The 15,732-nt window shown below is 42.0% G+C and overlaps 1 protein-coding gene across 1 annotated transcript in view; it reads left to right on the top strand.

Annotated features, from left to right (window-relative positions):
* The window catches only part of LOC125765298 (BTB/POZ domain-containing protein 6-B), a 356,684-nt gene that overhangs the window by 136,574 nt on the left and 204,378 nt on the right, over window positions 1-15,732 (top strand). The window contains exon 3 of the transcript XR_007418538.1: window positions 9,202-9,237. The gene's annotated coding sequence lies outside the window, so the exon portion shown is untranslated. The remainder of the gene's footprint in view (window positions 1-9,201; window positions 9,238-15,732) is intronic.

The raw sequence follows: 15,732 nt of genomic DNA on the forward strand, positions 1-15,732 counted from the left end.
CCTCTTTCTCTGTCTTTCACTCGTTTATTCAAAACTCCCAGCAGCTCAACTACTTGATCCAGGTATCTTATCCCGCTGGTTCCGATATGCAGGACAACTTCATGTCCTGTGGTCCACCGGTAAGGTAGTGACGGCCAATTGTGCAACATCTTTTCGAACGACGTGCCAACGTCACTGCACTGTGGGAGCAGTTTTAGAAAAATTCATTATCATAATCTTCTTAGGATCAAAACTTTTCCAATATCCGGTGCAAGCAAAATCCGATTATCACTTCTGCGTCCACGCCAAAGTGCAACCTCGGACAGGACTCTCCCTCTCCTCTTCTCTTCCCTTCCCTGATAGCCGTGCGCAAAATGAGTCGAAGAAAAATCATAATAAAAACTCGGTGGTGAAAGTTTATCTTCGATGGGAAATCAATTTAAGCCCAACTGTATGAATTATCGACAAGATCGAGCAAGACGTGAACGCTCCATTTCCGCCATCATTCACTGTCCACTGGCAGGATGATATAGAATGAAGCGAAAGGTAATGGACGTCATCAGTCAGTTTTTTTCCTACTTTTTTTTTGAAATCGGAAGGATGCAACGAGTGCAATCCGGTGCGACGATGGGTGAAACTTTTATTTTACTTTTAACTGCACAAGTAACACAATTGTTTGTTCTCTGGTGTGTCAAACTTTGCTGTTTCATGTTTGCCCCGTTTTCCGTTTAGTTTCGCATTACTTCGTACAAATATCGTGCGAGTCTGCAATAATGATGCTTCGAAGGGAAGAAACACCGAAAAACTTTTTGCTTGAAATGACATTTTAATCGAAGAAAAGAAACAATTGATTTTAAAACACCGATGATTAAAACTAAAAAAGATATTTTAAACAATGTCATTTGAGCACATTTTACCATTGTTACCGCAGCTCATAAAATTATTTTTTCTATATACTAAGCAACTAAGTTTCAAAAATATGCTATAAAAAATATCTTCCAGGAATTCAAAATATATCTTTTATTTACATGTAATATTAGTGTTTATCAAAAAATAACACAAATAATTATTTAAAAAACGTAACATTTTTTTATTAAAGTTATTATTTATTTTACTTACACTTTTCTCGAATTGAGATTTTTATAAATCAACTACACGTTACACACTATAAGAAAAAGAATGACCAAAAACGTTGGCAAACAATCTTTTTTTCACAAAACATATTTTTGCTTTATCAAAACATTATGTTATTATCCATGATTATTCCATGAAAAATAAGTACAACTCTCCACTAACAACCTAACAGACAGACCTCCTCCACGAGAACATGTTGTTATCCTTCGGGGCACCTGAATTTGTATCGCTCGCATGGAACGCCCCAGCAACACCGGAGCCGCCTTAAAATCGAGTCGATCGCTCAAGCGCGTCGAGTTTGTTCGAAATAACGAGCAATTAATTTTCGACTAATCTATTTTGCCAAAGATTGCCGTACCCTTAATCGAAATCCGCATCGTTCGCGGTGAAGTTTGAGCGCACCGTTCCGGTGGTTTCCCTTCCCGCCATGGGTTGATGGAGGAAGTCACAAGCTGTTTTGTACCGTGGCTGCGGTACAATCTACCGGTAAGCCTCTCATAGATGTTGCCAACAGGCATGTCCTGAGATGACGCTTAATTTCATCGTACTATACAAGTGGATCGTTTGTTCTCCCCCCGGGGCGGGTAGGCTTCACTTACGCTCGACTCGAGAGAAATCTCCTTAACTCAATACCCAACGCAACTCTCACTCAGTGGGCGATGATAGCGCTGACTGCCCTTGCCCATCTTCTGCCCATTCGTACTGGCCGGACTGATCCGTCCAACGACGACGACGGTCTATCTTTGCCTGCGGAAGCAACGCTACGTCAAGCGACCGATTTCGGAAGAGCCCTTACTGGCGTCGAATTCTAAACGCATCTGTTCGGTTCGTTCACCTGTTGCGGGTATGTGATAGGTTTAGAGTATAGCTACGACCGATGTCCGAGCTTAAACCTGGGCAGCGAGGATGTTAACAAAATCAAGAACAAAACCAACAAGACTCTTGACAGAAGTAAAATGAGAAAATAATGTAAAAATAGCTTATTGCCATGAAGCATCACTTGAAGATTAAATATTTGCGCAAAAACTCCGGCTAAGTCAACATATTTGGCAATGTTTTGAAATATTTTTATCCATCCACTCTTGAGAAAAAGTCAAAAGATCAAAAAAGGAAACAATTATTCGGTCAGTCCAAAGTACCTGCGACTCTGAAGTACATTTCTTTCAAATGGAAATTAATTTCATCTTTTCTCTCGTTTCTATTGAGAGTTGTATTTCTTTTTCGGTACAGCATTTCATTAGAGTTTAAATTTATATTTCATCATGGCGAATCATTCGCTTTTCTCTTATTATTCATTAAATTTTCATTTCCGTTCATTCTGCTAAAAATACCTTACCACAAACATAAATGAAACCTAACAGAATTAAATCCCAGATATAGATGCTGATGCTGGTTCCGTCTCAAACATTCCGATGATGAATGTATCAATACAATTATGATGACAATCGTGATACACTGGCTCAATGAAATTCCCCAACTTCACGGCGAGTGAAATGGATTGATCATGCCTTCTATATGTTCACTCCCTCTTGTGCACACACACACATACACGACACACGATTGTTGTCGTCGCCGCAGTGGAATGGCATCCATCTTACTTATGCGTCATCAGTCTCATGACTATTTCCTCCATTCAACTTGATCAGCTTGATTAGTTAGAAATAGATGGAAAGATGCTAACAGAAGGGAGAACCACGAGCTCTCGAGCACAATCGTACACGTTTCGTTCGTTCGGTTACGGAGTCAATCGAATTAAATGTTAAATTCAGTTACCCGTTTGACTCTTGTTTGACCCACACAGCCTGCACGGTCAATTGAGTGCGAAACCATCGGGGCCACATAATTTAGTCTTACATACGGGCAGGACAGAAACCACATACACCATCCTTACGGGTATCACCAGATCAATTGCTCAGTGTGATGAATGGAGTGCACTATTGATGCCGGAACCTTGAGAAGAAGAAAAAAACGTCATCATTTGAAAGTGTATGAATTTTGTTTTTGGGCTTTTTTTTCCTCAACTTTTTACTTTTTACTACGAAAATTAAACACGTGAAACATTCAGTTCGCTACGTTTAATGCAACGCTACACATTTATGTCTTGTGACATTCTACTTGTTTTTTCCTAAGATTGACATGCTTAACAGCACTTATTGCTGTTACAAAATTGCCATTTAATGTACATCATGCCATAAAAGTCGAAACGTTCTATTTACAAAAAAGAAGCAACAAAATGAAAAGCTCATGAAAAACCAACCGTTAGTGAAAAGTAATGAGGTACCGTAGGGATCGGGTGCTCACACTTCACAACCAAGTGAATTAAATTAACGACCATGATCTTGTTCGCACCGAAAGATGAAACCATTTTCCCTCTACACACTCTCTCTCTCTCTCTCCCTCTGTCTCTCCCTTTTCCGTTCGGGTGGTAAATCGTTCGACAATGAAAACCCGTCACAACCAATGTGTCCACCTTCATCGTAGAAGGGGAAAGACAGAAAGGCTGCAAAACACTTGCCAAAGGAAGGGAACATCAACTGCCCTTACCAGGCGACACTTTGCTTTTGTCCCGTGTTGCTTCACCAGTAAACTCAGTCAGCTTACTTCCATCACTACGCTTTATTGCCATACACACTCGGTGCACTCGGTGCAGTCGCGCATGCAGACAAACGGGTGCAGGCAATGAATGTCACTTTAAGGTTGAATGAAATCGAACGCAGCCGGAGGAACGATTGGCCCGAAAGCCATCCCCATGCCCGTTTGGTGAACCGTTCGGGTTTCGGGATTTATCTACTGTACATTCAGTGTACATTTTTCTCTTTGATCTATTGTCCTAATGTTGGAGGCGATGCTGTGAATGTGGTGCGATGAAATGATTCCACAATGACAATGAACGTCAGGCACAGAAACCGCACACAAACAACTGTGAGACCTTGATTAGTACGGTGTGTATTGTCTGGTACGCCTTGTAGGAAAACAAAAGGTTCGTACCACCTGCAAGGAGGCTTTTTAGAACCATTTTTCCGAAAGAAAAATGCAATATTGATTCGTTGAATGAAAGGTTCAGACTCAGAAATGGAAGCATTATTGTATTTTAATTTAGAATGTTCCATCTGAAGCAGCCTTAAACTTGAACGTCCTAGAAGAGTACAGCAAAATTGTCGAAACCATTAGAAAAGCATTATGTACGTATGTTTCCACCAGAAAAACCACTACCGAGCACTACTCTTCAAAAAAGCAATTATTTTATCAATTGTGATACACGCTCAAGTCTACGGCAGTTTTTCCGTTCCATTTTTAAGAAGTTGCAACCAACAGTTTGCCTTCCGTTCCTATCGCAACATCGCCCATCGAGCTTTTTGGGTTTAGAGCACACAACAGAAGAAGAAAATTCAATTTAAAGTGGTAACTTTCGCCTCCGGTTCGGTTAGGAGGGAAGTTATGCACGAACATACATACACACACACACGTACCAAACCATTAGACAAAGAGCCGAGTGTGTGCGTGCAAGACGTAATTAGTGTCTACGGAAGGTGAAAGGTACTTTCACCAAAAATTTTCCTTCGCTGCTCGCTGCCATTTAAAAGTTCTTCAGCAACTGGTCCGTTTTTTCTCTCTTTCTCTCTCTCTGTTGTTGGCTGTTTTTTCCTGACAAGGACACAAAAACCTTGAACCATGATGACACAATTTGCGCAACATCAAACGGGTCCAGTTTTGGGGTTCTAATTAAATTCCTGTTTCAATTTTACCACCACGAAGAATTGAGCCGGGTTTTAGTTTTTTTCTCTTTTTCTTTTGCTTTTGGGTGAACCCAGGGTACGAGTTTTTCGAGGGGCTGTTCGACCAAAAATATGAGTGAGTAAACAAAGTCAGTTGTTGTAGTTGCTTATTTACCGCATGAAATATACATGACGTGGAGGTATATACTTTTTTTTCTTTACGAAACACCCAATAAAAACTATTGACAGTGTGAAAAGTAAGAAAGGTTTGGGTTTTATTTATTTGCTTAATTATTCAACAACTGAAAAGGGACTGTGAATTTTTAACCAAAATCCTATCTTAACTATCGTTTTAATTATATTTATTTGACTCTATTAATAAGACGTGCCTTCTGTGTAATTCAAGCGAATGGTGAACCGGGGGAAAACAAAGCATGAATATAATCAGTTGATCATACTTCTAGTAGAAGGTTTTTAAATAGAATTACTCTTCTTTTGCTCTTTTTACCTTACATTATTTTATTAAACATGTCCACAGGACATTTTTTTGTGTATTGCATTTCCATATATTTTGTATGACAAAAAAAAAATTGGCAAACATTTGTGATGTTATTCAATCCACAAATCCGCTTGGCTACGTCAATACACATTTGAGTATATTAATAATTTTTAATAAACAAAATAATACTTTAATTATGGTTTTAAACATGAGCAGCTAGTAGTTAATCACACACATTGATTTGCCTGATCATCAATAAATTGACATATCATTCGCGCACAAACATAAAGTAAACTAACAAATCGCATGAAAAACTTCAATGCATCATCAAACCCATAATATAACCAACAAATCAAATATTATTCTTTACAGGTAGTACTACAGATTCTCTGTTACAGTCGACTGTGGATATTTTTATATATTTAATTGTTTCACTTATTTTTGCTCGTATATTCGGGAGGTATCTTCAAGCCTAAAATTATCTAGAGTTTAAATAAATATATTGGTTCGATTCAATAGAAATAATTCACCATTTTATTTGTATTGTTCTTGGCATCTTCAAGCCTAAAACGAATAAAAATTAAAATAAATTTATTGGTTCAATGTAATGTAATGCTCTCTGTAGGTCGTGCATTCTTTCGGATGATGTCTCGACTCATGTCGAATCATTTCGCTCTGGATGCACATCTACAGCGTATTAATCTGGGTCAGACGAAAGTCTGTGGCTGCGGCATTGGATTCCACGATGTGGATCACCTTCTGTGGTCCTGCGTGGAATTCGAAGCTGCGAGACCCTGCTTGATAAGCGCAGTTGAGGCCATCGGCAGACAGCCGGATACACCGATCCGAGATGTTTTGGCTTGCGGGGACCTGGAGTACATGAGGCTTGTCTTCCGCTTCGCCAGGAACAACGGTCTTCTCCTTTCAATCCTATCACTATTTTCCCTCCTTCCCCTTCCTCCTACACCTATTGTTAGCCGTTGTGTCTATACATGATTTTGTTGTAGTGCCTTAGCCAAGCCGTTGAGGTAACAGGCGTCTTCGAGGACATCACCAGAGCCGCAAAAGGGAGGCAGACCGGGTGTTGTTGTCCACAAAATTATAACTGTTCTTTGTTCTGTTACAGTCCCGCGCAGATCCCAAACAGAGTGACAAGATCGCTATTGGTGCACTCCATCACCATCTTCACTAACCCCGCCAACAATAGTAGCTCCAACATCAACCACTCTCCACAAATATACAACAATAAAAAGACAACACTAGCAACAAATACAGCAATAGCCACAAACCCCAGAATCACAACCGAGTATGCCCGGGATAAGGCAAATTACAAGGAGGAAATGCCTTGCGAAAATTGTAATTACTTCAGCCCTCTGTGGCTGACAATACGGCTAAAGCCGTAATCATGTAATAAAATAAATCAATAATATTTAATTTTTTTTTTGTTTGGTTAGAACGGCCTATCAAGACTTATTTTACCACGTAGGAGGATAGTCAGTCCATGCTACCGGGGGACGGTCCGGATGAGATATGAACCCGGTCCTGCCGTATGGACGGGCGCCGTTTTTCACATGCACCACCGGGCCGCCCCAAATAAATAAATAATAGAAATATTACAATTACAAAAAAAATCTTTATTTATTGTTTTTTAATTTCGTGCAATAAATTACTGTCATGTTTCTAAATTCGAATTCTTACAAAAAAAGGTTTAGATACAAATAATGAGTGGTTCCGATACTCAAGACATCGACGTAATATTCACTACTTCTTTAAATGTAATTTACATAACTTCCCCGTTAAGCAATGCGTAGTTGCAGTTTAGTACAATCCACCTATTCATTATGCGCGTATTGACGGTAAAATCACATGTGTGCGTGTGCTACAATTATGTATGCTAATATACGTTCCGTTCCATAACCGAATACTGACGCTTCCCGGTGTTTTGTGATTTATTTCTTTCAACCTACATACACTAGAAACTGGGTGAATAAATTAAATGTAAAACGCTCAAGTGGCTGTAATGTATACCTTCCTATATATCGATAGCGTGCTTACTCATCGTCTCCACACAGTCTCCTCGCATCAGTTTGGCCGGGTCAATACATGGATGGGCAGCATGGAAGTATAATTATTGTCGATATTATGTTCCAGCCATATTGGTCTGGTGTCATAGTTTAGTTGTAAAAGGAAAGAAGTTTTTGATTAATTCGTCTTTTGCGTGAGGAATGACCCCAACCGATGTAAGCTCTATTTAGCCGAGACGTAAGTGACCATCTCGAACGAAGGTGTACAACAAATAGAGTTCTTTTGAATATCTCACCCCCCCTTGATCGGTGCAGCTATCACGCGTTCCGTGCTCGTTCGCACACACTTCCGACGTAAACTTCCGTAAACTCTCCCATCTAAGGCACCGAAGCCCTGGTTGGAGAAAAGGCAAGCGCATATAGGCCCGGAAGCGGATGTGGGCTTGTAATGCATCAGTCGTGATGGGACGATGGTGAAGAAATAATAAAATCGTATACGGTGATTAAATAACAGTCAAAGTTGCTTAGAAAATTATCAACTTCCGTAGTTAGCATACGCCCCGGGACATTTTCAAACGTACGACACTGCCGTGTGCTACGGTACGGTAGCAACACGGCCAGGGGACACAGACAGTTCTTCAGCAAATGGGTACGCGCCCGGTAACGGCAAAGTTTCTCCACCGGAGTCAACGACTCCATGCCCGGAAAGATTTCCGGAAGCCCAGTCCTAGGCAAACGAAACCGATGCTGGTTCCTCAAGAACCGTCGAAGCGCATGTGGGTGTGTGTGTGCGTGTCTGTGTGTGTGTTTATTTCCACGTGAGTGTTCTCTGGAGCCCTGATTTTGCTTGCAGTTAGATTAGACTTCCTTGCGAGCAACCTTCACCGCTACCGTCAGCCAGGGCCTACATGTTAATGTGCTGGTGGTTTTCCCTCATACTCGGGTCGGCCTACAGCTACCATAATCGGAACGGAAAAAGTGTTTACGCTCAATTCCTCTTCCTCTGTGCGTGCGTGCTAACGTGCGTCTGTGTGTGCGTGTATGTATATACGTGTTCATTAGTGCCCAGGCGCGAAGGTGTACATTAAACCGTCACGGATTTATGATTTAATTACATTTTTCGCCAAAAAACCGAGGGTGTTGATTTTATGCGAAGGATGCAAAACGGGGCGAACTTTTCTTGACGTTATGGCTGCCGGGTGAAAATACAAACTGTACCAAAAATTTTGTTTCTCTTTGCATCTTTTTTTTTTTTGGCCATACCTTAAGAAACGACGCGTAAATTAAGTTGGGAAATTTTTTGACTTACAAATAAATCGGTTAAAACCGGTGCTGGTACCGGCGTATAGGTTGGGTTGTGCGTGTATATTAAACGAAATGCGAATGAGTTTCATTCAAATGAATGGTAAAAGCGGCCCATTTTCGTTTCCTGATGAATATTCAAATCGATTACGTTTGAAACGTGATTGATGTTTGTAATCATGCCGCATATTATTTTATTGCTGAAGATGTTTTCATACCCGCTTTGAAGCGGCTGATAAAACAGTCAAAGGCTGAAAATTAATAATGCTCAAATATTCCATGTGAGTTGCTTAGAAGCATCTGAATGTTACAAATATCTGGTAATGAGTTTTGAATAACCTTATCCTAAGTAAGGTACTGTATCGCGGGGAACTTACCTGCGAACGATAAGATATTATTCGATTTTACTAAAAATCCTATTAAATCCCTATTTTTCGTTTCCTGATGCCAATTCCAATTTTTTCCATAGTAAACCCATTTTTAATCCACAAAACATCATTAACGTATTAAAGAGATGCTTAATTTTCAACTATTTCTTTCGTTGCAGCTATCGTACATGCTTGTGCTGGACTACAACAAATAGGTAAGTTTCTAATCTGTCTTCTTTAATAAATTATATATAGTAAACATGGTTCCAATTCAATTTTGTGACTCATAGATGACTTATGGATATTATTGTCATATGTCCTCTAAGTACTATATTCAAATTTTCGCATCCTGTAATGATCGATTTATTAGTAGCAATCGAAACTCAATGTAATCTTCACTGAATCACTTTACCACGTTCTCCTATACGAGGACTATTCATCTTCAAGGAATCCGAGAATTGGTAGTCCAAGACCAGCTCCACAGGTTGTAGCGCCATAAAGAAACTGAAGTCAGTCGAACCTCACTGGTTGGGTCTTCGTTACGTTAATATAATATTTTTTTCATTTGAAATTGGAATTGACGCTTTTAAAACTGTCAATTTTCAATTAATAATCGAATAAACTCCAGTTCAACTATTCAGTTTTCAAAGAGTGATATTTTGACGTTCGGACTATTGAATAAAAGATCCAAGAACAAATCTCTTTGGGGATGAAATCTCATAGCTTAGAACTATTATCCTTCTAAGGATGCTTCAAGGAAGACGCTTGCGAACAGCCGACCGGAGCAGACGTGTTTACACTTTGCTCTCGCCTTGGTATTGGAGTTCTACAAAGCTTTTTCTACCTTTGGCGTGCCTCTGGTAGAAATTAGTGGAGTGCTCACAGTAGGTGTTACATCAGCGACTTGGAAGTGGAATATTGTGCTTGTGTGTGTGTGATCGTGCTAACAACAGTGAAGTGGTGTTGCGTTCCGAATTACTCTGTGATGGGATGTGACTGTGCTTTATGTGTTGTGTTTTGTGATCCCTACGAGCGTGAATTCTGTTTTAATAAAGTGTTCTCTGTGACACGAGTGTTAGCTTGTGAATCCAGTGAAAATCTGCCTTTTTTGCTTATTAATTTATTCATTCAAATTGCCAACGGGCTCTTGTTAAATTATTAAGTGGATCATTTTAAATTTGGATCACATTAAGTTGCCTTCTGCGACAATTTTACCGACTAGTGAAATTGAGAACATTCGTGAAAGTGTCTAGTGCGCGAAGAACCTTCAGTGGCGCGTGCGTGTGCGACTAAGTGCAAACAAGTGCAAGTGGGAGGCGTCCGCGTCTGTTGATTGCCGTATTTTTTGAGTTATTGTCTTCCACGATAATTCACGGATATTCTACAGGCGGCGTTGACGCCCCAAGTTGGTGAAGCCCTCTGCCAAACCAGTCCCGCTTTAGCGAGTGCCAGTGTATTGAATCAACGGATAATTAAGATCAATTGGGAGGCGACCGCGTCTGTGGATAACCGTTTTGAGTTGTTGTCTTCTACAATAAATACGCGGATTTTCGACGGACGGCGTCGACGCCACAAATTGGTGCGGCCCTCTGCCAAAACCAGTCCCAACTTGATTGTCCTAGTGCTTGTGCGTGCGTGTGGGTGTGCTCCAGAAATTGATCCTCAAGCGACGAAGCATCCCGCAAGTGCCAGCGCAGATTCAAACCGGCATGTCCTAGACATTTAAGATAGCAGAAATTTTAATTCATAAATTATTCCCAACACTCAATAACACTAACCATACATTCCTAAAAACCTTGCCTACCCACGTACAAATTCCCTGTCCCCATTTAAAAATCGTCAGGAAAACCCACAAGAATCCCAAAATTCCCGAGCAAAAACCCAAAAAACCCATTCACAAACACACAACATTACAAAATCCCATTCACACGAACCAAACCCCTTTTGTTCCTGCGAAGAAATTTTCCTTCACACTTGCAATTAATTTTGTACACCTGTAGAAAATAATTTTTCTTGCACGGACCAAACCCACACTTTCCTACGCTCATAACATTTTTCTCCTTTGCACCTGCCACACCCTTCTAAAATAATATTTAACTAAACGCACTAAACCCCTTTCCCATGCGCAAGGTAGTTTTTTCCCCCTCACCAAACCACGAACGCACTTGCTACCTTGTACCCGTAACGGAGGAAATCCCCTCAGTCAGCATCCCTTGCTTATTCCCCATTCTCGCTTCTCCCATTTGTAGCACAACGGAATAATATTCCTGTTCCATATTTGTACCCAACGGTCTTTCTGGCCACAGAATCCAATTGAACAGTTTATTTGCTGGCTTTGCGTTGCCATTCAGAAACAATCTTTCCCACCCGCACTAACATTTACAATAGTGCTCTCTCATTCTTGCACCCAACGGTTTTTTCCCCTTACAATATTAACAACAAGGTGAAATCAAAACCCCACAATATAACAATCCAATCAATCTACAAATACTCCAACACCATCTGATCCCTCGCTGCAAACCCGGCCTTAAGTTTAATTAAAATAACTGAACCACCAAATCTAACACCTTTTACCCATTAACGCATCAAATTATCAATCTACTGACAATATTCTCCCAAGGTCACCAATATTCCCCTTAATAAAATACAACTATTCTTCCGATTAATCGATAAAGTAATAATTAGTCCATCATTATAATTCAATCGTTTATAATATTATTATCCCGCACGTTATTATCCCGTAATATCTCGAACATTTAAATCTCCAAAGTAAAAACCTATTAATCTCTCCACGCATTGTAATCTTAAACCGACATTCAATTTTTATTCAAATTATTCTATTCAACGAATTAAGCTAATCATACCATAAATCTATTTACCCGAATATATAATCCCATTAACCTCATTGCTAAACAATATCCCTACCTCCCTATCATAGATAATATTCATTCATACTCGTAGTAAATCACTCCAGAAGAAACTAACTATTTCTGTACGGACCAAACCCACACCTTCCTACACTCATAATATTTTCTCCCTTGCACCTGCCACACCCTCTAAAATAATAATTAATTGTACACACTAAACCCCCTTTCCATGCGCAAGGTAGTCTTTTTTCCCGCTCGGTAGTCTACTCCCACGTACACACTTGCTACCTTCTACCCGTAACGTGAAAAACCCCATCAGCTAGCGTCCATTGTTTATTCTCCCATCCGTCACTTCTCTCTCTTTCACCCAAATAACCAATTAACCATTCACCCAACAATTAGTTCACTCACTAATTCATTAAAAAAGTAGATTCATTAAAAAAAAAAAAACTAATCCCTGAATATAAAAAAAAAAAAAAATCCTGGAAATAACCACTCAAGTATTATAATTAATAAATAACAATATATCAGGTTTCCCGTAAACACATCCAAATCCCCTTCAAAATACCCTACTGTACACTCTAGCATAAAAATTCCCGAATATTAAATCAATTTCGATTTACGTCCTATACCTACCAAATCTGAAAATACTACTATACATATATATGTATACATATATTTTTCTTCTGCATATCCACAACATCTCTTCTTTCTCCCGCTTAGCACAAATTAAATAATCTTATTAATTTATAATTTCCCCCCCCCCCCCCCATATATTATATATATTGAATCCCTATCACTCATAAAGCAACACTACACTTTCCTTCTTTTCTTATCATTTCAGAGAACAATTCTCAATCTCAAACCCCTCTCTCCCTGAATTGAAAATACTACACTTTCTCTCTGTTCTTCCAATTTCAGGAAACTACTCTCAACCCAAACCCTAACTCCCCTCTTAACAGACAATACTACACTTTCCCTCTGCTCTTGTAATTTCAGATAACATATCTTCCCCCACCCCCACCCAATCAAACTATACTACACTCTCCTTCTTCTCTTTTCTTTCAGGAAAAAAAACCTCCTAATTCAACCCTCCTCCCCTAAAAAAGCAATACTACACTTTCCCTCTGTTCTTATAATTTCAGATAGAACCCCCATTACCCAATTAAACAATACTACACTCTCCTTCTTCTCTTCTCTTCCAGGGCAAAGCCTTTCACTTTTATCCCTATCCTCCAAAAAGGCAATACTACACTTTCCCTCTGCTCTTATATTTCTAGGTTAAACTCCATCTGCTTCCACCATGGCCCCAATGACGCGCAGTACCTCCAGGTCGCAACTGACCGCATCGCCCAAGCGACTGTCGGGACCGGCCCGGGTGACCTCCAGAGGACGGGCCTCCCTAAGCACGGCGACCCCGTTGATGTCAACCAGACAAGAGGCCCTACTCATTCGCCGGATGACACTAGGCTCCTCGCCGGCCGTGCCAACCCTTCCATCAGCGGAAGCTTCCGCACCTTTGAAAAGCACTTCGAAGGTTGGACTGGGCCTGGCAAAGCGGTCGACGTTGCAGCCGGTCATCGAGGGGAGTGCTGGACCACTGGTTACATCTACGGCTGGGCGCAGCTTGGAGGACTTCCTGGTACGGTACCCCGTTGGCAACAGTCCCGCGAATGATTTAGAGCGGGCAATGGCGATACTGACTGGCTTAATCCGTGACATACGGGACGGACAGAAGACAAAAGGACTCCCCACTATGCCAAAAGACTGGGCACTCAAATTCAGGACTACCTTGAATTTGATTGCCGATACAGACGACAAAAAAAAGACGGGAAATCAAGACAAAACAACAATGACGGACGTTCCCGAATCACCGCCACGTGCAGTGGACGAACTACCGGAACTCATTGTGACACCGGTTGAGCGGCAGTCCACGGGTAATGTAGGTGAAGTGGCCAGGTCTTCACTCGTGGAGGCCCAGCCTGCACCCCAGTCTCCCAGAAAACAGCTGTCTCCCGGTCCGACCAAAGAGGAGGTGGAAGAGCTGATGCACACGACGGAATTGATCTTGGAGGCCAACAACAAGCTTCTGCTTAAGTTGAACGCTGTAAAACAGTGGACACAGGAACAAACACAAGCACAAACACAGATAAACCAAACATCAGACAACCCAAACAGCAAAGACACCACACAAACAGACAAACCAACAAACACACAGGACACCCAAACAAACAACCCCTCGACCCACACAAACAAAATGACAAAAACACCAAAAGACACAAACACCAAAACACAAACAAACAAAAAGACCGAAACCACACAAAACTCTGAAACAGACATCCCTACGACCACGGACACACCCTTGACCCTCTCAAACGATGAGACAAGCAACATAACAGATAAACACACAGACACACAGACAGCCAAAAAGACAAAGAAACGCAAACGCAGACAAAACAAGAGCAAGACTACGGGCAACAGACAGGACCAGGACAAGTCTCAAGAACCGGCACCCGAATGGACAAAAGTTCTGAGCAAACAGGCCAAGCGACGGGCACGGAGGAAGCAGCGGAAGCAGGAACCAGTGGCGCTTGACGCGAACCAGCATCAGCAGCGGCAGCAACCGGAGCATCAGCAACAACCAAAACAACCGAAGCAGCGCGCGCATCGCGTCCCAGATGCGTTGGAGTTGGAAACAACGAACAACACAACACAGGACGAGATGATGCGCATCCTCAAGGAAAAGCTGGGGGATGATCGGCAGAAAGTGGAGCGTGTAAGGATGAATTTCCAGGGGAATATTCTTCTGGAACTGTCCTGCAAGAGCCACGACGAGACGCTTGAGATGTGGCGGAAAGTGTCCGAAGCACTGGAGGGCAAAGCGAAAGCCCGACCACGGACCCCCACAACTCGCCTCACCTGCACGAACATTCCACCAAGCTGCACCAACGAGGAAATTGCAACGGACCTTAGCACAGCCCTGGGAGTTACGATCTACGCGGACCAGATCAGTACCGTTAAATCCAATTACGGAACGCTGGTCGCATTTTTCGGATGCCCAGAGGTGGCAGTAACGGACGACGTGCTACTAAAACAGCATGTTGTCGGATTCAGCCAGTGCTGCCGGTTCAAGAAGGTTGAGGTGAAGCGCCAATGCTATCGGTGCTACGAGTTTGGCCACATTGCCACTCACTGCCGTGGGAAGGATCGGTCAAGCAAGTGTCACCGATGTGCGGAGACTAAGCACTCAGGACCGTGCACCAAGGAACGGAAATGCCTCGTCTGCAAGGGCCCGGAAGCAATCGGGCACTCGTTCGGACAGCGCAACTGCCGCCAAGTAGGAGAAGGGGTAAAAAACCGGCCTCGTCATGATTAATGTCCTTCAACAGAACCTTAATCACAGCCAGCTGGCCCAGGACATGCTGATGCAGACTGCTCGGAACGAAGGCTGCGACATAGTGTTGATCGCCGATCCATATCGGATTCCGGAGAACAACGGTAACTGGGTCGCGGATCCAACGGGCAGAGTTGCAGCAGTATCGACAGGAAGATACCCTATCCAACGCATAATCGAGAATCGGCGGGATTACTTCGTCGTGGTCGAAATGCGTGGTATCGTTTTCTGCTCCGTGTATCTACCTCCTGTGGGGTCCGATTTGTCAGTGGAGGATTATCGACGCAAATGGACCGAAATTGCGTCGGTGATTCCGCGGAATCGGGACACCGTGATCGGCGGGGACGTCAACGCCTGGTCAGGAGCGTGGGGGATGGAACGCAGACACAACGATGGAGAACGAGTTCATAGGGGAGCAGTGGTGATGGATGCTATGGCATCACTTGAGC

The sequence above is a fragment of the Anopheles funestus genome, chromosome 2RL, assembly GCF_943734845.2.
Source record: "Anopheles funestus chromosome 2RL, idAnoFuneDA-416_04, whole genome shotgun sequence".
NCBI classification, from domain to species: domain Eukaryota; kingdom Metazoa; phylum Arthropoda; class Insecta; order Diptera; family Culicidae; genus Anopheles; species Anopheles funestus.